Genomic DNA, 26,957 nt, shown 5'->3' on the forward strand with positions numbered 1-26,957 from the left:
TATCATCAGTGTTTTCCATGATTGCGTTAGAGACTCCAGCCCTCCGTGATTACTTTTCAAGACTCGCACCACCTGTTTACTGTGCAGAGGCTTTGAACGTGAATAAGGGAAGCAAAGGGACAGTGAGCAGCCTCACCAGGCCACTGGTTGGTAAGGATAGGACATATGACATGGCACAGTTCGCCTTCTCAGGACTTTCACACATTTGACCAAGTACTACTGGTTTCCATTTCCCTCTCTTCTGTCTTGTCTTCTACTTTGGGAGACAAAATAGTGGGTATTGGGATTGAGATGTGGGCCATGGAATTTGGAAACCTATGCAACTTTCGGCCTGCAAGTGCCAGCATTTTCCCTCCAGAGTGTGTCAGAATTCATGAAGTGACGGTATTTACTCTTCACCTGGATGGGGAGCAAAGGAGTGTGGCACTAACACCTGTCAAGGAAATTACAGGTGGAAGCAGTTATTGAATTGGGGGCATTAAGGAGAAACAATTATGCACATTTGCACTCTAATGTGATGATAGCCGCAGGTTTCTGGATCCGTGCCAAGCCAATTGCTTGAGTTGTAAAAACTGAAACACCCGGCTTTTAAAAGTTAAGACAGCCTTGTTTGAAGCTGTTGATTGGTTCACTGTGGAAGTAGTGCAAAAGAAAGAATATGGTTTTTTTAGAAGTAAGTTTCATAAATTTTACTACAAAAGCTTAATTTTTTAAAGAGACTATGGTAGGTTTATAGACTTTTCCGGTTTCTGCTGTCAAATGTGTTTATATATTCAAGATTGATTATTTTTTTAAAGGTTTTATTTATGTATTTGACAGAGAGAGAGAGACAGTGAGAGACAGAGCACAAGCCGGTGGAATGGGTGAGGCAGAAGCAGGCGTCCCGCCAAAGTGGAAGCCCAACGCAGGGCTCAATCCCAGAAACCTGGGATCATGACCAGAGCCAATGACAGAGGCTTAATTACTGAGCCATCCAGGCACCCCAAGGTTTATCTGTTTAAATAGCCTTCAAAAACTTTGAGTGTCTCCTTGTAGATACCACAGACACAACTGTGAATGAGAGAAACAAGATCCCTTCTCTCATAGAGATTGCGATCTAGAAAGGTCTATATCTGTATACCAGTGGTAATGTATGATACAAGTCCTGAGAGACATCATGGGATTATATAATAGGGGACATAAAATAGTTTGGGGGAGAAATATCAGGAAAATATTCCCTAAAGTAGTGGCCTTTAAGATGAAGATTAAAAGATGAGTTGGCCAGATGAAAATTGATAAGAATATTTCAAACATAGGCAATACTATGTACATAGACTCTTAAATAAGGAGGAACTTGTCACATAAGAGAAAATGAAGAAAAGTCAGTTTGGAGTAAGTCAAAATAAGTGAGGGGGGAGTTGGCTCAACAGCAGAGTTTAATTTACCAAGGACTTTTTAGGTCCTGGTAAGGAGCTAGGCTTGATTCTAAAGTAGTAACTACTGAGAGATGAACACATGGGAGTTTTAAGAGCAGATTGATGCATTAACATATCTGAACACTTACTGATACCAATCATTATGCTGGCAATTGGGGTATAAAGTCAATGTCAGATGGTCCCTGTCTTCCAAGAGCTTACCACCTTAAATGGGAAACAAGAAAATTTTCCATTGCAATAAAAGGGTTTAGGTTTGAATGAAGACATGGACCAAGTATTACTGGAGATATGAGGGGAAGCAAAGAAAAAGGTCTTGAACTCAGCCTTTAAGTGGGTATCAAGATGAGAGGGTGTTCATGAAAGACAGTATTTGATTCAAGTCTGGAAGAACTTAAAGGAGTTAGTTACATGAACCCAAAGTCAAGAGAGCCTTCCAGATAAAGAGAAATGCATGCCGAGACCTGTTCGGCACACTTTGAGAATTGCCTTTAGATTTAAGGATAGCTAGAGAAAAGGGTATGTGTAGGAGTGAGGCAGGAAATGCCGCTGGAATGATTTATATAGGATACATTTGCCTTGTTAAGGAGTGAGAGCTTTTAAGAGATTTGTATATTGTATCACTTTCTAATTTTTGTGACTTTTCACCAAAGAAAATTCTAAACTTTGCCTTTGTAAAAACAACAACAACAAAAAAACAAAAACAAACAAACAAACAAACAAAACAACAACAAAACCCCAACCATTAAATGGGCCAGTTCTCAGTAATATTGGTTACTGTTGTAACAATTTCTGTCACTTTTCAAAAGTCTACAAGAATTTATACATATTAAACAAAATGTTAATTTATGCTTCAGGAAAAAGAACAAAGGAATATATACCTTAAGGTGATCTTTTTTGCATTTTGGATCTGAGTTTTGCATCAACCTGAAAAATGGAATACATTTTCAAAAGAGACATCAAATACTCAACGGAGAGGAAGAAAAAGGTCCCTATTTATCATGTTCCTGCAATCACCGCTGAGTGATGTATTGTGATTACAACTTTTTTTTTAATTGGCAGGCTTCTGGGATGCCACGGGAATTGGTGACAAGATGATGGATCAGTTTCTCCATATTGGCTAGTTGATCCAACAAACGTAAAGCAGATATTGACATTTGTCATTCAACATTGGAGCCATACAGACTCCTCTGCTGATTAGTCAAATACTTCACCTCCCTTTAATTAATGTTTTAAGAGAAGATCCTCACAGAGGTGCTCAAGGGAGCAAAGTTTTACAATATAATGGAAAGGAAAGGTTACACAGTACCAGTTGAATAAGAAGAAGGGAGCATGGGGAAGAAGGAGGAAATCAATGACAGTGTTTGAACAGCTTAACCCTGTTGGCCCCTGCACGTTAATAGATTATTTATGCATCACTTTGCCAGCAAGAAGAAATTAGTATGATTAACATTTTCTGTTTATTGACTGCTCATCACAAATTGGAAAAAAAAAATGTTTACAAGTATTTTTGTTTATTACCTTGAAAAATCATTGACAAGAAAGGTCAGGAGAAGAACTCATCTTCTCATCTAAACTCAAAGAACTTTATCCTAATAAAAATAATTTTTTAAAAAACTGTAAATGAACAGAAATGTATTTTTCATTGTGCTGTGAAGAAACAGGAAAACTTATTTCCAGAGAAAAGCCTTTTCAAATAGGTAGTTAGGAAAGAACTTTGAAGTTTGACATGAGTATAATTTCATTCTTTAGTTAATAGTCAAGGATTTTCAAAGAAGATGATGTTGGCAGAAAATTTTCACTCCTTCTGTGCCTCCCCCTATTCTGATCATTCCTAAGTTTCCATGACCACAAACTCGAATCATCTGAAGATGAAGAGAGCTGAAAACTTATCCTGTAATATAGACAGTCAAACAGAGATACTTAGGGAAGAATCCAGAAAGGGTTTGCAACTGAACTACCGTGAGTTCACTCCTTGGTGAATTATAGATAGAAACCACACCAGGTGGATTTATCACACAAAGAAAATTTTATTTGCAGCAAATAAGGAGATCACATGGAGGAATAACTTCCAGAGCCATGACTCCCTGAGCAAGGGCAATGGGTTCCTTTTATTTAAGGTTAGGATGAATAGTTAAGAGGAAAACCTTGTGTAGGCAGAGGCTAGCATAAGGTCGTCCATAACTCTAAGGGAACATGTCTATGGAAATGTTGTATGTTATGTAAATCAGTTTTGTGCTTTTCCTTGGGCAGGGATTTTATTTTTTTTATTTTTATTTATTTTTTTTAACTTTTTTTTAAATTTTTTTTTAAGATTTTATTTATTTATCAGAGAGAGAGAGAGGGAGAGAGCGAGCACAGGCAGACAGAACGGCAGGCAGAGGCAGAGGGAGAAGCAGGCTCCCTGCTGAGCAAGGAGCCTGATGTGGGACTCGATCCCAGGACGCTGGGATCATGACCTGAGCCGAAGGCAGCTGCTTTAACCAACTGAGCCACCCAGGCGTCCCATGGGCAGGGATTTTAATATTATAATGAGGTAAAAGTAACTTGGTTATTCCATATATTATCACATGGTCCATCTGCACAGGTGTGAGTTGGAGTTTGAGCTCAAACTTGTTGGTGTGGTCTGGATAGACTGGAGCTCTTCCTCAGAGCAGTCATTATTGCTTAGGGGTAGTTTAGGTTTCTGGCTTGGAATGTTATGCCTGCTGGGTCTTTTGCCTGAGTTAAGAGATAAACTGGAGAGAAGAGCTTAAGGAAAATTATGAAACAAAGGTTGGTTGGTACAAAGAGGTGGGCAATAAAGGTCAAGTGTTGAGATCTAGCTGGTGACAGGTTTAGATTTCTGCTTTAAGTATCTTAAATATTCACAAATACAAGTTAGGTATTATTTAGGGAAAATGAATATTGCAGTCAAAGTCTTATGAAAAACAAATCCACAAAGATCTCAGCTGTATTAATAACCATAGGAGCAGGGACCAAATGTAGGGTCCCAAACCTGGGATGGATTTCCAATTGTCCTGTTCTGCTTTTTGGCAAACTGAAATAGATGTAGACTCTGGGGAGAGACAGATTTCGATTTGAATCTTAAGTCTCTTACTTTCTGTAAGTCACCTTGGGCAAGACTTAGAAAATTGAAGCACCCTAAAGATTTTGTGAGGTTAAAAAAAAAAAAAATCTCTCCTTCTCTTTTTCTATTTGTCTATCACCAACTTATCAACTATCTAAACACATGTTAGTTGCCCTTCTCTTCACCTTCCCATCTACCTGGACCTCCTACTGATCATTTTGAGAGTGGTAGAACAAAGAAGGATCCTGACACTTCCTGTTGTTGCTAATTAAGTCTCCAACTTTCAAGAAATGTCATAGTCTTTATTCTTAGTAAAACATTCACTGGATTTAGCAAGGGATTATAGATTTGGAAGTGACATTGCTACAATCAATGCTTAGCATTCACAGTATTGAATAAAGACAGTGTCACCTCTTAGGAAAATATTTAGGAAGAGTTTCTTGTGATATCAAATCATGTTTTCTTCCTAGGAAGAAAGAACCACAAGTGTCCTCTATTTCTAGGTTATGCTTCTCTGAAATCTAGTCCTTATCTTCAGAATAAATGTGAGTGTTTGATATCTATGATTCTCTGTATTAAAGAGGAAACTGTGAGAACAAAACTAATGCTGAAAAACCAGTTTGGAAAGAAAAGTCAATGGTGACAAAGGTTTACAAACAATTTTCATTATTTTAAATATCTTGAAAGGAACCCTAAAATCATTTGTTTGTAGTTCTATTTAAATGTAATATTCAGGGTGCCTGGGTGACTCAGTCAGTTAAGCATCAGGCTCTTGGTTTGGGCTCAGGTCATGATCTTTGAGTCCTGAGATCTAGCCCCATGTGCAGCTCAGCTCTAAGAGTGTAACCTGCTTAACAATCTCTCTTTCCTTCTCTGTGTGACCCTTCCCCCACTTGTGCATGCACAACATTGTGTGCTTTCTTTCTCTTAAAAAAAAAAAAAAGAAAGAAATATACATATTCACATATACTTCCAAAAAAGTGAGAGTACAAAACTTGTAATAAAAATTACCAAAAATCCCATTTGCAAGGATATTTTTTTGTTTTCATTATTTATACCATATTACTAATTACCAATATACTAATGCTATTTCTTGATTTTTACTTTTAGCTTCTATTTGTTGATTTTCTGTTGAGGATTAGAATTTAGATTTGTTGTTGTTGTTGTTGTGCTTAAATACCTTTAAACACTTTCCCTTTTCCTATTCTATCAAAACAAATGTATCACTATTTTGGATCAATCAGTATTTAGGGTTAACCTTATTATAATTTGGGAAGTCTTACACATGGAGGGGCTACACAATATATTACAATTACATAGTTTTTCTTGTACATTTTGTTTTCCTTGAAATTAACTATTATCTACACATACACACCATACACTTTCCTTTATTCTGGCTGTCGATTCTGGCAACTCTACCTCTCGCTTTCAAGTCTTTCAAGACCCATATTACATAGATTAAATGGCTCTTTATTGTATGAGACTTTGTGTGTACAATTTTAAAAAAGAAAAAAAGAAGGCTAGTTTATAGACTCTCTCAAAATATATTCTTATATTTAATCTCATATTGGTGGCATCAAATTCAGAGTTGGAATAAGGTGAGAGCTTTCCCTAATCCTGACCAGTTCCTTCCTGTTCTTTAATATGGAAAACCAGTATTGTTGCTATTTATTTATTTATTTATCAGTAACATTGATATAGAATCTTTGACACTGTTCTCCAGTAATCCACCTTCTTAAACCAGATGACTACTCTTAAATTTTTGCTATGCAGAAATTCTAGAACTTTCATGGAGGCTTCATAGCTTGAATGTAGCTTATTTCCTTTTGTGGTTCTTCTTATAATTCAGACTTGAGAAGGAGATAGTCATTTTCTGTAGCAATTTAAAGACAGAAATAAGTGGAACAGGATCCAGGATGTAACTTAGGGGAACTCAGAACTTTAGCCACAGTTGATGCTGAAGGAGTCAGAAGTCACTGCAGGGAAATCCAGTTTTTATTACTCAGAGACTTGGATCTCTTGTCTGTGTTCTCACTTTATATGCACCCATCACCGGGAGGTTCATGCAATCCAGACCTACTGAAGTAGACCTCCTCAGATTTAAAAAACACTGGTCCAGGTGGATAGTTGATGTTGAACTTAGTAGACAGCTAAAACTATTCAATTGTGTCTCCTTACCCAGATTAGTCAGAAAAAGATTGGGACTTGGCCTTAAGGAAAAGAAAGGAAAGGTGTTAAATCAAAACCAGAAATATCCAGGCAAAAGGAAAATAGATGTGTATTAAACTAGAATAGTTTTAGAATGGCAAGAAGCTCTTTATGACTTAAAAGTAAAACAGGGTAAGGCTGAAGATGTAAGCAAGGCGGAAATGATGGAGAAGATCAAATATTATACTAAGGACTTTAAATTTTATCTTGTAGAAAATTGGGCATCTGCTGGAATGTGTTAAGAGGCAGAACTGTATAGGTCATTTTGCATTTTAGGCAGATTAATCTGTCTACACTGCAGGAGATACTTTGAACTCGAGAAAGAGAATGGAGAAAGAGATGAGTTGAGACATGTTGCCATTGTTCTAAACAGTTGATGAAGGTTTGAATTAAAACAACAGTGATAGGAATTGAGAAGATGAGGTACATTGAGGCCAAATTAAGGATGTAAAATGTTGGAGTTGAGTGGTTTAGTGACAGAAGTAATTGGGTAATACAGTTTATCTTAGGAAAAGTAGGTCATATTCTAGTTTATTTATTTTTTTTAAGATTTTATTTATTTTTTTGACAGGCAGAGATCACAAGTAAGCAGAGAGAGAGAGGGGGAAGCAGGCTCCCTGTTGAGCAGAGAGCCCGATGCAGGGCTCGATCCCAGGACCCCGAGATCATGACCTGAGCCAAAGGGAGAGGCTTAACCCACTGAGCCACCCAGGCACCCAGGTCATATTCTAGTTTAGTTCTTCAGTTAGTAGAGTAAGCTAATTTATTTTGTAGTATAATAGGCTTCATTGTATTCACCAAAAGTGTATGTTCCATAAGCATGTTACAAAAAATGCCTGAACTACCAGGGATATCACGAGGATGAAGAAATGGAATAAAATGGGATGGTTTTTTTTTTTTTTTTTTAAGGAGACTCTGTCAACTGGCTATCAACATCCAGTCCCTTTCCTAAAGAAATTCCTAAAGAAGTTCTATTCAATCATTAATCCCTCTTCTGTGTAGGCCTTATGACTCAGGGGATGCTGACCTCCTACCAACTCTAAGTATTAATTCTGATTAATTCAGTGAGTACATGACATTTGCCTGGAGATTCTTATTGATTATGGTGTGGACATGTGGCCTAAATTGGCCAAATCAAATTAAATGGAAGAATTTATACTCCACATTTGAGGGAGTTCTTTTGCCTTCCTTCCTCATTCATTCATTAGCTTCTCTTTCTTCTAATGTGAATGCAAAGCATAGGTTTTCTCATTTTCTACTGGCAGCCGTCTACTAGGAGGGGAGCTAGTCTGAAGACAAAGCAATATATAAATGGTCTATCACTATATGAACACAACCTTGTTCCTCATTGATATTTCTGAGCTACTGAGTCAAGCAACTCTAAAGATGGCCCTCATTATGGACTTACTATTATATATGTGTTTTGTTTGTTTAAGCCAGAGAGAAAAAGAAGAAAAAAGGGTATGTTCAAGTCCTCATCACTGGTACCTGTGACCTTATTTGGAAATGGGGATTTTTGGATGCAGTTAGTTAGAAGGAGGTCATACTAGATTAGGGTGAGACGTCATCCAAAAACTGATCATTAGAAAGGCCGGGGGAGGGGAGCAGGGGACAGAAAGAGACGAAAAGCAAAGGCCATGGGAAGACAGAGGCAGAAAATTGTTATACAGCTGTGAGGCAAGGAATGCCTGGAGCCATCAGAGATTGGAAGAAGCACCAAAATTAAATTAAATTAAATTAAAAATCCTCCCCTTGAGCATTCAGAGGAAGCCTGGCACTGCCAAAATTTTGATTTCAGACTCCTGGCCACCATAACAGTGAGAATAAATTTCTGTTATATTAAGCCTCCTGAAGCCACCCAGTTTGTGGTAATTTGTTATGGCAGCCCTAGAAACGACTACCCATAATTTTGAAAGCATCTTTTTATAAATTTGTGTCATTAATGTTAGAATAAATTGTCTAGAGCTTGTAATTCTTACACCTTCTTTTCCCTCCTCTTGGCTGAAAAAAAGTAAGATGAGGATTTTCTCTTTTAAATTATTTAATCTCTCACTGTGAGTGAGGAGGGATGGCAGTCGTCTTAGTTTTCTGCACTCAGGGTGGAATGGTGGTATGGTTGGACAAGAAAACAACATAGTATTTTGAGGTTCATGTTCTAAAACAATACGAAACATTTTGTTTTACCAAATATGAGTTCTAGTAAGGTTAACAAAGAGAAAATAAATGAAGTAAAAAAAAAAAAAATCAACATCCTGCAGTGTGATAAGATATATAAGAGTTTTATCTATAAGCTGAGTCAAATAACTTTAATAATATTAAACGTTTGAAGACTAGTAGTTTATAGTTTGCTTGATTGATCTATAAAATTTGTTAAAGAAATGAATTGTTTTTATTATCTTTTTTAATCAGGTATTTCATACACAGTCTGTATTATTTGATTTTTTTTTAAGGTTTCTTTATTTTAGACAGAGAGAGTGTGTGTGCCCCAGGCAGAGGGAGAGGCCGAAAGAGAGGGAAAGAATCTTAAGCAGACTCTGAGCACAGAGCCAGACATGGGGCTCCATCTCACAACCCTGAAATCATGACCTGAGCTGAAACCAAGAGGCAAATGCTTAACCAGCTGTGTCACCCAGGTGCCCCTATTTGATTCTTTAAATTAAATTTACCATGTCTGTGAAGAGTGACTTCTAGAATCTTTAAATTGCTGGAATTTGCATAGGCTTACACTTTTACTTTCTGTTTGGAAGCCCCCATGGATTCCTTTTTTATGTTATCCTGTTTTTATTCATTACAATGCCACAGCTTCATTTGTTTGCAATATGCAAACAGCCATTTTCTTGTCATTTTTATACAGAGGAAGAGTTGTGCTTTTGCCTCTTGAATGCTGTTATTGATTTCTGTGTGAATCTGTACAATTCTATTTAGATGTAATTGTGTATTATTAAATTGGGGCTTGATTTTCTTGCTTTTGGGAAGAAAAGCTTAGAAGCGCTCCCTGGTTAGTGAAAGTGTTTATACTGAAAGAATGAGATACCAGCGCATATGCACTGAATTTAGCATACCATTTAGGTATGTATGTATAGGCATGTAGACATTTAGATCTAGAGATATGCTTATTTGATAATGTATGGGTGTGTGAACAAATGCATATTTTCATGTTTATATAGTGAAGTTAAATGTAGAGTTGGAATACAGAAATTTGATTTTTGCCAGGAGAGTAAACTAGCAGGGGTTGCTGACATGTGCTACTTCTCCCATGGAAATCAACTTGGAAAAAATTATAGGCACAAGAGAGTAAAACATGGATTGCAGGACCCAACTCCCATAGAGAAAATCATAGGGTTGGCTGAAGACCATCTTGAGTTGGGTGTGTTGGGAAGAGGGAGGGGGTGCAGCCCAGGAGGAAGACCACCATTACTTGGAATGGGTGGAAGGAGGATGTTTTGAACTCTGCTCTGCCTTTGCACCTTATGGCATGGGAGAAATTGTTGCCTGTCACTTCACAGCAAAAAGAAAGAGCAACATTTGCAGTTGCCCTGGACAGAGGCTTTGATGGAAATAGGTGCTCCCGACCGGTTGTTCTCCAGCATTCACTCCTCTATCCTTCTACTTTCTTAGCTCACCTGGGCTTCTGGATTATAACCTAGACTTTTTGCTCCTGTGCTCCTAGGTGTTTAAAAGTAAATACTGATTGGGTGGATTGCCAGACGCTGGGGCAGCCGAACCTATGGTCAATAGTGGCTCTGTGGTACACAGATTTTCCCTTCTCCTGTCCTTAAACTCAACAGGACTGACAGAGGCAGGGGGCACCACAACAGGACACAGGCTTTTCCCCAACACGTAGGACTAAATGGGGTAGTTATACTTGGCAAAGAACATGAGCTTACCAGGTAAAGCTAAAATCTGAACACCCTGAAAGGAAGAGCGTCCTCAAAAGAGAGACAGTAAACTGAACACTTTGTACAAATTTTGATGAAATTAATAATAATTTAAACTAAGGCAAATAATTGTTTTAAGGAGATGGAGAAGATATTAGGATTGTGAAAGAGTAAGGGACTACACGAACATGTAGTGTCATATTAGATACTAAAATACAATAGTTGAAGTAAAGGATACAACAGGGGACTGATGAAAGAATGGATTTAGCTGAAGAGTGAATTAGTAAACTGGAAGATTATGTTGAAGAGTTTATCCAGAGGTAGCAAGAAAAAACAAGCTGGAATGAGAATGGTTAAAAAATGAGACACATCTCTATGTTGCCTACAAGAGACTCATTTTATTTTATTTTTATTTTTATTTTTTAAACCCACAGCAGAAATACCTTTTTTATTAAACTCAGGGATACGAGGAATGGTTTTTTATGGTTAAAAGTTACATTGAGGTATATCAAACATTTTATGACTTAATTGAGCAAATCCATTCCAATGGGGCAATGCCTAACCAGAAGTGGTTAGGAATGCTCCACCTACTGGAGCCACCTATGGACTGCCCAAATATGTGGCAAAGGTCATTGCATATATACCTGTTTATTATACACATGCTTATGCTCATTCATGTACATTTGCTCATTTACATATGCTCTTTCATATACATTTCATATACATGAAAGAGCATATACATAAACATATACATGTTTATGCTCTTTTTAAAATTTAATTCAGTTTTTTGTGTGTGTTCCAAAATTCATTGTTGATGCACCACACCCAGTGCTCCTTGCAATACATGCCCTCCTTAATACCCACCACCAGGCTCACCCAACACCCCCTCAGTTTGTTTCTCAGAGTCCACAGTCTCTCATGGTTTGTCTCCCCCTCTGATTTCCCCCAACTCACTTCTCCTCTCCATCTCCCAACTTACTTGTGGAGGATAGGAGACACATTTTAGATTAAAGATACCTCAGGTTGAAAGTGGGGGGATGGAGAACAATCTATCATGCTAATGAACCTCAAAAAAAAAACTAGAGTAGCCATACTTAGACAAACTAGATTTTAAAACAAAGACTGTAACAAAAGATGAAGAAGGGCATTGTATCATAATCAAGGGGTCTATCCAACAAGAAAATCTAACAGTGGTAAATATTTATGCCCCCAACTTGGGAGCACTCAAATATATAAATCAAGTAATAACAAATTGGCCCAGCTTCCATCAAATCCCTTCCTTCACCCCACCTGTGTCTAAGCTGTCTTATCACATGTGCACAACTGGGTTTCAAGAGTCCAAATTTTAGGGATTCTCATGGATGGACCTTTGCTGATTCTCCTGGGGAGGGTTTGCTGGCCGTTGCCCGGAAAACAGTCGCAAGACTGCGCAGTGGTTCAGAGTTGATGGCAAGGTTGCACCCAGGCTTGCCTCCCTCACCTGGAGTCCCTGCTCTTATGCCAGGGACGAGTGCAGCATGTTCACCCCACCCTGTCTTCTTGCGACCCAGGAGACCTTTAGACAGTGCTGTCCACCCCTGGGTCTCTGCCCTGCTTTCCCACCTGAGTACCTTTAAGCTACGTAAGACCCTGGTGATGAGGAACTTCAAAAATTTCAGATTTTGTGCTCCACCGCTTATCGTACTTTTCAGCACTCTCTGGAAGCAGGGTTCCCTCCCTCCTGCAGTATCCACAGTTATACCTCCCCCCAAGCCAACTCCTCACACCTCCTACCTTCCAGAAAGTGGTCTTTTCTACTTGTAGACTTACAGTTTTGTTCTCTCAGACCTCAGACTGATTTCTTGGGTGTTCAGAGGGATTTGACAATTATCCAGCATGTTTGAGGGATAGGGCAAGCTTAGGGTCCCCCTACTACTCCACCATCTTAACTGTCTTTTTTTTTTTTAAAGATTTTATTTATTTATTTGACAGAGATCAAGCAGGCAGAGAAGCAGGTAGAGAGAGAGAGAAAGAGGGAAACAGGCTCCCCAGTGAGCAGAGAGCCCGATGCGGGGCTCGATCCCAGGACCCTGAGATCATGACCTGAGCTGAAGGCAGGGGCTTTAACCCACTGAGCCACCCAGGAGCCCCACATCTTCAGTGTCTTAACTCTGTCTCTCAGTACGTATTTTTTAATCCAAATTTTACAGTTGAGAAAGCATCGTTTAGGTAACTGCCTGCCACCAAACAGGTAGAAAAACAGAAAACCAGAATTCAAATCCAGACAGCCTAACTCTAGCATCTATCCTCTAACTAACTCCCTGATCGTGCTGTGCTCCATTTTGTAAGCTGAGGAACCGGACATATGTTTACTTGACTTCACAAGCTGCTTTGTTAGCGATGTTCACTGTGAGAGTCAAGATGCTAGTTCAAAGAGCGCTGGCTCTGGGTTCTTTCTTCACGGAGCCAAGGAGTTGTTTTTGAGAGGCCTTAAAGATGAGCTTAATTGAGGAGCACAGCTCTCCATGCAAGATATTTTATACCAAGCAAAATAAACGGACTTTGGAGTGTCAATGAGAGAAGAGCTGAGAGCAGGGTTTTTTGGTGTGTGTGTGTGTGTGTGTGTGTGTGTGTTTTCACCATATTTTGATCATTAAAGAAAGTGGAACCTGTGCATCAGAACGCAGGCTCAGAAGTAGATCAAGGATGAGTGCTTTGGGAACACAGGTAACTAGTTACTTCCTCACTCCTGCGGCTCCATTTGGTCCATGAGTTCAATAATTTTTCTGTAAAACCACCAAGAGTTCAGTGAGGTGCAATGTTCAGGTATGTGTCTTGGGAGAAAAGATCTGAGAGAATTAATTTGTTGTTTAGAGGTAAAGAGCAGTTCCTGTAGGTTAGCTGTTCTATTTGGCGGCTTGGAAGGAGAAGCGGTTAACATTTCTTTCTGTTCTAGCACGCTGTGGAATAAGACTCAGGGTATAAACAGAAGGAACTATCATACTTCTTGCAGGGGGAAATCAAAACCAAATGGGAGCTAATCAAAGTCCAGTCAAGACAATCCAGGCATTATTTTGACCAGTTCAATAAAAAATGTTGGGGTTTAATTTAGCTTAAATAGAGAAAATACATTTTGGGAACTGCTACTTCAGTTTTCAAGTATTTTGCAAGAATTACCTGAATTGTTTAATGTGTTATAGATGAGGTACCTGAATTAAAATGCCAATGAGTATTTTCTCCTTGAATTTAATCTCAAACTCCAAAATTAGGCTTTGTAAATTATGTGATGTTATAATCTCTAAATTTTTCAACTGTTCTGTGCAAAGAAAAGATAATTCCACTGAATTTTCTATCTTGCTTCATTTCTAAAGATCTTAATGAAATGATAGTATAAATGTCTTTAAATAGATCTTTAAGCATCGTGGTTTATTTATGAACATATTCTATTTGTAATAGAGTTAATACCAAAGAAGCATATAATGTAAAATGTCAAAAGTTCCTTTCTTCTCTGTCCTAGAATCCCACTGTTCTCCAGAGGTATTTGTAATTGTTGATTTCATGTTTTATGTTCTATTTTTCCTGTAATTTTATATGTGTACACATATATCTCCTTTTTTTTTTTTTGGTCAGCTGTATTGAGGTATATATAATTGGCTCACATATAAGTAATGTATACAATTTGATGAGTTTGGACATAGACGTACACCAGCGTTATTATCACCACAATGAAGGCAATAAACATATCCATCAACCCCAGAAGTTTGCATGGGCCCCTTTTGGTTTGTTTTTGTTTGTTTTGTGGTAAGAACACTTGACATACGGTCTCACCTCTTAAATTTTTAATGCATAATACCTTATGTTAACTATAGGCAACCTTGAACTCACTCATTTTGTATACTTGTAACTTTATATCCATTGAACAAAAACTCTCCCTATCCTCCTCCTCCACCCCCGGGCAATCAGTATATTGTCTGCTTCTGTAAGTTTGAATTTGCAATGCTTCACATAAGAAGAATCAAACAGGGGCGCCTGGGTGGCTCAGTCGTTAAGCCTCTGCCTTCCACCCAGGTCATGATCCCAGGGTCCTGGATTGAGCCCTGTGTCTGGCTCCCTGCTCAGCAGGAAGCGTGCTTCTCCCTCTCCCCCCACACCCCCCTTGCATCCCCTCTCCCTGTCTCTCTCTCTCTGTCAAATCTTAAGAAAAGAAAAGAAAAGGAATTGAACAGTGTTTATCCTTCTGTGATTGATTATTTCACTTAGCATACTGTCGTCTAGGCCCGTCCATGTTGTTGTAAATGGTCTGATTTCTTTCTTTTATAAGACTTAATCAATATTCAATTGCATACATATATTACCCCAATTAATTTACAGATTTAATGTTGTTTCTGCTAAAAGTAGCATATTTAATAGAATCCCAATGGCATATTTTACAGAAATAGAAAAAATACAATAAATTCCTTTAGAATCACAAAAGACCCCAAGTAGTCAAAGTGGTCTTGAGATAAAAGAGCAAAACTGGAGACATTATATTTCCTGATTTCTAAATATGTTACAAAGGTACAGTAATTAAAATGGCATGTAACTGGTATAAAGACAGGCGAGTAGACCAATGGAACAGAGTAGAGAGCCCAGAAATAAACTCATGCACCTACAGTCAGTTGATCTTTGATAAGGTTGCCCAGAATACACAAGGGAAGAGGGCAATCTCTTCAGCAAATGGTATGGGGAAAACTGGTTATCCAAATGCAAAAGAATGGAATTGTTGGAATGCTATCCTTTATCATAGATAAAAATCAACTCAAAATTGATTAAAAACTGAAACATAAGACCCGAAATTATTAAAACCCTAAAAGAAGACACAGGGGAAAATCTTCATGACATTGATTTCAGCAGTGATCTCGTGCATATGAAAGCAAAAGCAAAAGCTAGAGAAGTGACTATATCAAATAAAACAGCCTTTGCATAGCAAAAGAAACAATTTGCAAGATAAGAAAGCAACCTATGGAATGGGAGAAAATATTTGCAAAGCATATATTTGATAAGACCCCTTATAAGGGGTTAATATATAAAATAATATGAGGAATTCCTACAACTCAGTAGCATAAACCAAAACAAAATGAAACAAAAATTTGATTTTTAAAGAACAGTCTAAGGACTTGAATCGATGGTTCTCCAAAGAAAACATACAAATGCTCAGTAAGTATATGGAAAGGAGTTCAAAATCACTAATTATCAGGGAAATACAAATCAAAACCACAATGAGATGTCACCTCATACCTCCTAGGATGCCTGTATTAAAAAAAAATGTATTGGTAAAGCTGTGGAAAAATTGCAACTCTGCATGCTGTCAGTAGAAATGTAAAAGGATATTTGGTAGGTATGATCTTGGGAAGTTATTTAACCCATCTGTGACTTGATTTTATCATGTGTAAAATGACACTAGAAAAGAATACTCATAAGGCTGTTAAGAATATATATATATAGCCATTTTATATATAAATATAAACATATATATGGTACTTCTGTGTGTGTGTGTGTGTGTGTGTGTGTGTGTGTGTATATATAGATATATATATATATATATATCTCCTGCAAAGTGATTATCATGGACCAGGTAATGTTATGTCTGTGTGTGTGTGTGTGTGTGTGTGTGTGTATGCATATACACACATATAAATATATAAAACATTGCCTGGTATATAACAATCACCTTGGAAGTTTTATTTATTAGTGTTATTGCTATAGACAAGTCCTTTTTTTCTACATCTTGACCCACACTGGGTATTTTTTTATCTTAGAAATTTAAAAAAAAATTTAATATGCTAACATATGGGAAAACATAATTTTTAAAAATTTTCTAATTTCAGACTCCTGATAAGGGAGTAGCTTTTTATCTGTATTGGCCATCTGTAGTTCTATAAATTACTTACTCTTACTCTTACTGTTTTTGCTCTTGTTGTTTTATTTATACATTGTTATGTAAGAGTTTTTAAATATATACTTGACTTTAACAGTTGTGTGCCATACATATTGCAGCAAGTTTCTCCCCTTATGTATCTTATCTTTTAAATTTACTTGAATTTTTGTAGTCATACAGAAGTCTTCAGGTTTTATAAAACGAACCCATCATCTTTTTCTCCTCTTGTTCTGGAAGATGTGACTTGCCTAGGAAGGTCTTCCATAGTCTCATATAAAGATACATTGTATTTTTTCCTAATGCTTTTTGTTACTTCTGTTATTAAAATAATAACTCTTTAATCCATATGGAATTTAGTTTTATGTACATAATGAGTATGGGATATAACTTCATTTTTTTCTACAAATGGTTAGTCACTTGTTGGCAATTCATTTACTAAATGTCAGTTTTCCATATTGATCTGAATACACACACACACACACATTTCTGGACTTTTTTGTCTTCCATTAAGCCATTTGTTTAGCCTTATAGCAATATCATACTGTTCTAATTTTAGTGATTCTATTATGCTTTATAGAGAAAACCTTCCATTCCAATTCTTCTTTTCATATTTGATTTTTTTTTATTGGAACTACACTAGTTAATTTTAAATACAAGGAACCTTTGTAGGAAAGCACCTGAACTCCAGTTTCATAATCTTAAGTTGTTGTTATTGAGGATTGCAGAAGGTTAGGAGACAACATGGAAAGGGAAAGAATACACCCCCCCCCACATCCATACACACAAACACACACACATGTATACACATACATGCATACATAAACACACATATATATACAGATACACAGACACATGCATACACAGATTTACAGATATGCATACATATATACTCATACACACACACACACACGCACATATACACACACACATGCTTTTTTAGTGCCATTGGAGAATAATTAGCTGGTTGGTCTTATGAAATAATAAAACATATTTACTGAACACATTACCAGCCAGGCACTCTAAATATGTTATTTCATTTAATCCTTCTGATAGTGCTATGAAATGAATATTTCTATTCCTATTTTCTGGAAGAGAAAATTGATACTGAGAAGTTAAGTAATTTGCCCCAAATCTCACAGCTCACAAATACTAGAGGCTTGGATTCAAACTCTGAACTCTGTGAGTCCAGAGTTTTTTTAATGTAATTATTATCTACTTTTCATTATTTTTTTTATTCACATCTAACACCACACCCCTCCCCCAACCCTTTGCAACGCCTACTGTCTAAAGATACACAAGTTTTATATTATAAACAAGGCTGAAACTGGTGATGCTGATCAGGTTTACACATGAAAGGCCATGGCTATACTTTTAATTTTACAGTAGAGGCATACCCCATGTTATTGCTCTTAACTTTGTAATACTTTAGAGATCCTGCATTTTTTTCTTTTAACAAATGGAATGTTTGTGGCAACCCTCCATCAAACAAGACTATAGGTACAATTTTCCCAGTAGCATTTGCTCACTTGGCTACATTTCGGCAATTCTCACAGTATTTCAAATTTTTTCATTATTATTATATTTGTTATGGTGACCTGTAAGCAGCGATTACTTCTCACTGAAAGCTCAGATGCTTAGCATTTTTTAGCAAAAAAGTATTTTTTAATTAAGGTACATACATTTAGAAATAATGCTATTAAACTCTTTAAATAGACTGCCATATAGAGTAGACATAACTTTCATTTGCATTGGGAAACCAAAAAATTCATTTGCTCACTTTATTGAAATACTTGCTTTGTTGCAGTGGTCTGATCCAAACCTGCAATATCTCTGAGGCATACCCATATATATTAATTTATAGGGCAGGAATTGGCTCTGTAAAGGACCACACAGTGTTTTACTATAAAGGGCCAGATAGTAAAGAACTGGATAATAAGTATTTTAGACTTGAGGCCACAGGGTAGTATAAAAACTGGCATAGACCATACTTAACTATGTATGACTATGTTCCAATAAAACTTTACTTACCAAAGGAGTTGGAAGGAATGATCTGTAGACGTCTCATATAAAGGATCTACGGTGCCTTGTGGTGTTGCCTATCTTCCTCTCCTTCTGTGATTTCCAGTTTTGTTCAACAAATAGTTCAGTCCCATCAGCATTTATTGAATATCTACTGCGTGTCTTGCTGAACTTAGAATAGATATGAGGAAAATGCAATCCCAGCTCTCAGGAGCTCAAAGTAATTTTCTTTTCCTCTTCCTTCTGCCTTAAACTTGCTGCTTGCACTCTTTTCCTTTGTAATTTGGATGCAAAGCTTTTTTTGGTTGCATTAGTTTGGGGTTTTTATTAATAGTCATGTTTATAGGATAATAGTTATAGCTTTTATTTATTTGCATATAGTACCTTTCATACAACCTTTTAAATATTGCATTTTCATGGGACATAAATGTGTTGCCAATGAAGAAAATAACATATTTTAGTGAAGACAAAATAATTAACTGCTGAGATTACTTACCTTTGCTCTAGTTTTAATCTTTTCTTGTGAATGATGATAAAAAAAAAAGACTAAATTCTTTCTATGCACGAATTCATCTACAATTCAACCTGGTGGTTTGCTATTATCAAAGTCTTTTTTAAAGTCTTGGTTAATGCATATGTATGATCTCTCCAAGGACAATTTGATTTATCTTCCAACCAGTTCCTATTACATGTGTAGCTTCAGTGAGCATCAGGGAATAATGAGGTAGTGTGGTCCAGTGTATGGAGCAATTACTGGGCTCAGCTTCCTAGTCCTTTCTGAGGTTCCAGGAAAATTCTTCTTGGGTCCCTGGGCATGGGTGACAGTCTGTGCTACCTTCAAAGTAATCTAGAGGTTGGAATTCCACTGTGGTCCTCAATTATTAGCAAGAGCCTGGCTTTTCTGGGGTGGGGGGGGGTTGGTAAAATTGCTCTGCACTTGATTTTTCAAGCATGCAATCTTTGAACTGCCTAACATAAAAGGGAGTTAAAGAAAAATGGTTGGAAAAGAAAGACAGTGGGAAGAAAGCCAGTATTTATTGGATACCTTCTATGGTGCAAGTATTGTAAAAATGTGGATTCTGTGGACAAAGAGAGCTAGATTCAAATCTTTGCTTCACCCCTAACTAACTATGTATTTTATGCCATTTTTTACTTCTCTGGGCCTTAGTGCTATCATCCATAAAATGGGAGTAATAATAATGCTAAGATAGTTACCTTATAGAGAGAATGCATGGACTGTCCTTAAAACACACCCCATTCAGGTTAAGTGTTAAATTCTTATAAGCTGTTACCATTAACTACTGATTTTCAGTTAAATCCATCATTAATAAAAGTCATCATAAACATTCTTCATTCTACAGATATTAATAAATTAATAAATTTTTGCTAAAAATCTATACTGTAGTTATCTTGCTACAATCATTCCTGTCCTATAGAATTTTAAAGTCTAGTGAGGGATATAGACAAATATGATATAGCAAACCTGCAAAAATGTCATTTATGTGAGTTTATACAGGATTTTAAGGTAGTGCAGAGGAAGCATCTTTAATATAGAGATTGACAGGAATTAGGAGAGGATTGCAAGAAGTGGTAACATCTAAATTAAGAACAAATAAGAATAGAAAGTACGTAGGTGATGGAGGAAGGGAAGAAGTGTTCTGTAGGCAAAAGGAACTGTATATGCTGAGTGAACTTTGCTCATTCTGAAAAAAACAAATATTTCAGCTTGACCAGATGTTGAGTAGGAGGAAGGAGCTGACACTGGTTGCATCCAGAAGGGAAGAGAAAGCAGAGACAAAAACAGTAAGGTTCTAGATTCAGGACAAATGAGTTTGACACTTATCCTGAGAGTAGTGGAGGTTTTAACCAAGGGTGTTAATCCAGAATATTATACCCATTTTACAAGTGACAAAACTGAGGTTCGGAGATGATACATAATGTTACAAAATTAAGAGACAGTTCTTTTCTGCCATTGTAATTAAATTTCATGTTCTCTGCCTTTGAGATAATCTGGAGAAAAGCAGAATACAGTTGCAAACTAGAGTTGTTTATTTATTTGACAAAAAGATATGCCTATAAGTGTAGGTGAACTTAAAAGAATCCTTCCCAGCCATTCTCCCTGTCCTAGTCTAGGAATGGTATATTCAAAATTAAAGACAAAAACTCCCTTGCAATACAACTTACTCACATCAGCCCAAGACTTACTATTATGATGAGTAGTATAAGAGATTTTGGCATACTACGTCCACATTCTTAGAATATATTTCGAGGACTTTTTGTTTTTCTTTCATTTTAAGGAAGATCAAAAATGTGAAAATGTCTTAGATTTAATTGAGGTTTCTAATGAATATAAAAAGAACCTCATCAACCAAACTCTACACAGTAGTTCTTCCTGACTTTATGTGTAGGAAAGAAAAATAAATAATTCATGGAGGAAGAGGATTTAGTGGCTACAGTGTTTTTGGTTCTGTCTGAGGTGTGTTATATTAATAATATGATTTAAACCCACCATTTGCTTTATCATTTGAGAAGTGTTCACAAAAAATGTAAATGAAAAAAACACATTTTTATAGGGTACCTCCTGGTATGGTTAAGTGGACGGTGGGGAGATGATAACCCAGCTTTCTGACAGGGAAATGGAGAAGGGAAAGTTGATGGAAATTTGCTGGTACCCAGAAGAGTAGTGCAGCTGTCCTTTTAACCCACATTATAGCAATTGGATGACTCCAAATGATCTAATTTCATTGGCATCAACATCAAGGGTCATTCAACAGAGAATGGCTCTTGTAGTTAGGCAGGCATTTAGGCATTAATTTTCATCCATAAATACAACATATTACCACGCTACCATATGGAGGACCAAATGAACAGTGTTACAGCATTGGACCCTCAAGTATATACTCATGAGGATCTTCATCTCAGAAAAGCACACCTTGCTATACACCTGTGGAGATTATAGAGACTTGTCTTACTGTGTTGAGGTGCCATTTTTACAGACTATCTCTTTCCTGACTTTTGAAATGTCCTTGTTTTTGATGTTCTACAGTTCCGATCTGATGTCTACGTGCATTTATTTGCATTTATTCAGATTGAAATTTGCTATGTTAGCTGAGTCTGGAATTCAAGATCTGTTTCATTAATTAGGGAAAATTACCAGCTGATATCTTTTCTCTGACTATGCTTTCCATTGTTCTTTAACTCAACTTACATATATATTAGGACTCCTTATTTTACCTTCATGTCTCTTACATATTTTTCACCTCTTTGTCCTTCTGAAATACAGTTTGTGAATAACTTCTCTCTATATTGCAATCAGTTTTATCTCTTTAATTTTATCTAATATAAATTCATTCAGTTTTAATTGCTTTTATCATATTTTTATCCCTAAAATATCTATTTAATTTTTCCTACTCCAGACTGGTTTTCATTTTTAATATTTTATTCCTTTTGCCAATTTTGTACTTTATGCTTACCCATACAATTTATTCTTTTTTATTAACATAAAATGTATTATTTGTTTCAGGGGTACAGATCTGTGATTCATCAATCTTACACAATTCACAGCACTCACCATAGCACATACCCCTGCCACATGCCCATAACCCAGCCACCCCAATTCTCCCACCCCCCTCCACTCCAGCAACTCTCAGTTTATTTCCTGAGATTTAGAGTCTCTTGTGGTTTGTCTCCCTCTCTGGTTTTGTCTTATTTCAGTTTTTCCTCCCTTTTCCTATGATCTTTTGCCTTGTTTCTAAAATTCCACATGCCAGTGAGATAATATGATAATTGTCTTTCTCTGATTAACTTATCTCACTTAGCATAATACCCACTACCATCCGTGTCATTGCAAATGGCAAGGTTTCATTTTTGATGGCTGCATAGTATTCCATTGCGTATATACACCACATCTTCTTTATCCATTCATCTGTTGATGGACATCTAAGCTCTTTTCATATTTTGGCATTGTGGCCATCGCCGCTATAAACATTGGGGTACAGGTGCCCCTTCAGATCATTACCCATACACTTTAAATACATTAGTTGTTATGCTGTGTCTGATGATTTTTCAACCTGAATTTCTGTGAAATTTAGTTGTATGCTTTATTTTTCTGCTGATCCTACCTGGGGTGGCTTGTTTCCTCATGTGTTTGTTATATTGTGAGTTCATATGTGCTGATATTTATCTGTGGGATTTAAATGAGGCCTGAAATGAGGGTAGGACCTCTAAAAATCATTTTCATTTGTTTTTTCCAGTTGCCCCAAGATACTGCCAACCAAGGACCAATCTATGTTACTTTTTAATGTTGGGATTTCCAGAAATATTTAAGCCAAACTTGCATTGGGAAAGTTCTCAGATATCAAATTCTTGGGGTACACTTTAATATTTTAAGCAGATTTCAGTGAAGATAGACACATTTTCTTGTCAACAGCCCCCTTCCCTCATTTTCTGATCTACCTATGAAGGAAGTCATAGCTACTCAGTTCCTGCCCCTTTGAAACAAGCTCTTTTCTCACACATGAGCTTGCTTGGGCTTAAGGTCATTTGTACTGTTTAGGGCACAGCCATTAAAAACCTAAACTTCTTGGTTACTGAGATTGACAAGCTCCCCTAGGGCATCCATGGCTTAAACATCAGCTTGCCATTCTGATCACTATGTCTCTTTTGAATTCTGGCCTCTGGAGACTTAATTTACTTTATAGTGAGTTCAGTTATGCATTTAAAAAGAATATTTGTTATATTTTATCTAACATTTCTAGGTGCTTTGCATTGGTAAGGTTTTGAGAATTTAGTTGGAAAACATTGCCAGAGCCAAACTCTGTAGAGCCAGCATTTCTCTTTTTAATGTTTCCTTTGATAAAAATTTCACAGATCAGAGGGTTCATGGCAAAAATTTGGGCATCAGCAAGTCTTGTTTTTTCACAATTACCTAGTTAACCAAAGTTAACCAAGGGTAGTGAAATAAAGTCTAGAGGCAAAAGGCGGAGCATTTAATTTTTGGACTTAAGGCAGTTATTTTCTTGAAAGAATGGGGAAGGCAGGCCCCTGGGTGGCTCAGTTGGTTAAGCCTTTGGCTCAGGACCAAGGTAGTCCCAGGGTTGTAGGATCGAACCCTGCATTGGGCTCCCTGCTCGGTGGGGACCCTGCTTATTCCTCTCCCTCTCCCTCTGCCCTTGCTTGCACTCTTTCACTCCCTCTCTCTCTCTCTCTCTTTCTCTCTCAAATGGATAAATAAAAATCTTGGGGCACCAGGGTGGCTCAGTGGGTTAAAGCCTCTGCCTTCAGCTCCGGTCATGATCCCAGGGTCCTGGGATTGAGCCCCACATCGGGCTCTCTGCGTAGCAGGGAGCCTGCTTCCTCCTCTCTCTCTCTCTGCCTGCCTCTCTGCCTACTTGTGATCTCTGTCTGTTAAATAAATAAATAAAGTCTTTATTTTAAAAATAAATAAATAAATAAATAAATAAATAAATAAATAAATAAAAATCTTTAAAAAAAAGAAAAAGAATGGGGAAGGATTTTAATGTGTTTCTGCTTGTCAGCACACTTTATTTTAATATTAATTTATATAGATTAATATTTATTAATGCTAGGAATATTGATGGGGAACGTTTGCCTATTTAGAGAGGAGGCAAAGAAGAAGATGTAAAAAACATGGCAGAGGATGCATGTAGTAGAAGAGGAGCACTCACTGATGGTGACTCCGTTCAATCAGGGGTCACGAGCTGTAGGAGGAGTGTTGAGAATAACACAGAATCAGCATGTTTTCCCTTCATCTGTCTGCATAGTGAACATTTTGGTAATGCTGTAATACATATAATACGACAAATGAAATATTTTAAAGTGAAGCTTGGTAGCTATGATAAATATGGACTTTCATGTGGTTTAGTGGACAATCTACTAGTACATCCGCAGCGACCTTCCTGTCCAGACTGATACCAAGCACAGTGCAAGTCCAAAAACGTCTGAGTAGACTGAACAGTTCTTTGGAACTTTCCCTTCATTACAGCAGAACAAGTGCACTTACATTATACAGTTCACCAAGTGTCTTGGTTTAACATGATAAGCCATCTGGCTGGAAGTCAGGACTCCCATCTTTCCTGCATTAACTTATGCTAAGGCAGAGATTTGGGTAGACAAATAGTAAATCTCACTGATTCAAATGACTTTAATCCCTGGTGATGTGACTGTAGGATACTCAGTGTTTTCTTTTTCTGCATCTAGATAAGATCAGTAAGATCAGCTTTGCCAATCTGGAATTGGCCTCGTATTGTACATTTTGAGGAGGTGCATTCCCATTTGCAAAATTTGCACAACTGTATGTGATAGCCCTATCTGGATGAAAAGATAAGGTCATGTTCTTATTTACACTTTGGTCAGTACGGGAAACAATTTTATCTGTCCCAGAATTTTTTCTCCCATTATGATCCCAAAGTATCTACCCCTTTCTTTTGTCTCTTTTTCTTTCTCTTTCTTCCTTCCCTTTTTTTTTTTTTCTTTTCCTTCCTTGCCCAAATCAGCCTGGACTGAATGCTTGTCCAGCTGTTGTCAAACGTAAGCCTGCAAACTGAAGACTGAAAGACTCCCCCGTCGCCCCCTGAGTGCTGAGTCCGTGCTGTCAGGACAGGGAGCTGCAGCTGAACCATCAGGCAGATAGAGCCCAGAACATCAGCAGGCATGGCTGGCCCTGTAATGCAATCATAGCTCCTGTCCTCTCAAGCACTGCTGCTGGTTCGCCCCAACTGCTCATGTGCAAGGGCAAATCTTTGTTGTCCCTCTGTTTTGTTCTGGGACTCAAGTGCATCTTCTGAAATTTAGGGATCCTCCTATCACCATGCTCTGACACGTGCAAAGGACAGTCCTTTGCCAGTGCCTTATAGAGAGAGACTCTGGAGCTGCTGCCACTGTTTTTAATTTAAGGTTTGTACAATCTGGTGCTGTTACTTTTCCCTGTAGAAATGATCAGGGCACAATAACATTGCTGTTCAATATGCAGCAGAAAAGCAAGAGAGGATCTCTCGTTCAGTGTTATTAGGGCTACTGTTGTCTCCTACCTCCATGAGAGTGGGATTCTATAAATGCATCTTTCCTTGTACTTTCACATGCATGGTCATTATTCCCAGAGCACTCCCGTGGTGCTAGTGTGCTTGGGTCAAAAGTAAAGTCTCATTTCTGCCACATACTGAAATAAAAATGTATGTCTTCACTGTTCTGTTGATGAGTACCTTCTTGAAGATACCTTTCCTTAGACATTATTTCATTTCTTTAGAGATACTCCCACTACGAAAGAAAAGATGGACCTATTCCCCTTCTTGAAGGTAACTGGTGCAACTTGACTAACTTGTCCCAACACTTTAATAGGACCTAAAATAATGGCCCCCTTATATCTTTACTCAGAATATTGATAATTGTTTGCATTATAGTTTCATGATTAGAGAGACCACTCATAATTCTCACAAAAATGAAGGAAATCTGCTCCAAAGTGACTTTAGACAGAACTACTTGGCATAGATGTGGCTGGCTACTTTTGAATAGCACTTACCCTGGGAAATAAAGAGAAAGACAACAAAAACAGGAGGGAAAAAATAGACTCGCACCTTACTAAATATTCTGTGGGAGGAAGCTGTTACAGCAGCTAGCCTGCTGTTTATCCATTCTTTTTTTTACCAGAGAGAAAGAAAAGAGCAGGTGATTTGGTCTAATCTCACCAGCTGGACCTCTGGGTAAATAAAGGGGTACCATTTGCTCTAAGGAAGGCTTCTTATCTGCAGAACGCCCTTAGCAGAATGTTCATGGTTAAAGAATTACTTATAGTAAATAAGCCTCTAATCTATGTGACATGGTTCCCTTGAGAATGTCATTTACGCTATATAATTCTCTGGGTATAAAATGGAAATTTTTCATATCGTAAATGCTCCCTGCTGTAAGAGAAATCTCACGAAAACCTTAGTAGAACTCCGCTATTATTCTGTGCCAGAGAGCATGGGCCTGTGTAGGAAGGAAGGGCCTGGGGAGCCACCCTTGATGTCCCCAGAACTCTGTCTGCTTTGTCTGTTCCTCTTATTTGCCTGTATCCTTGGATTTATTACCAAAGTTTGTATTTGGTGAGATTTCTGGTTAACGTGAGCCTGATTTGACAATGTGGATGTTCCTGTACGCAAGCTAGGTTATATCAAAATGTTCTTAGAGTGGCAGTGTTTCTCTTTATACATTTGCATGTTCTGCATTAATCTTTCATTATTCCAAACTTAACACCTATGGTATATGATCTGGAATTTCAGGATAATCTGGCCAAGCATAAAAGAAATCAAACTTTGCAATTCTTAGTTAAGTTGACATTCACCTATGTGATGTTGTTATTTTGTAAGTACAAAGCAAATACAACACTAACCCTGCTTTAAAAAAAAAAAAAAAGACAGTACAATGTATAAATACTTTTGGCAAAAATATTTTGAATTAATTTGAAATGCTGTTCTAGT

The sequence above is a fragment of the Mustela erminea genome, chromosome 12 (genome assembly GCF_009829155.1).
Source record: "Mustela erminea isolate mMusErm1 chromosome 12, mMusErm1.Pri, whole genome shotgun sequence".
In the NCBI taxonomy this organism is placed as follows: Eukaryota; Metazoa; Chordata; class Mammalia; order Carnivora; family Mustelidae; genus Mustela; species Mustela erminea.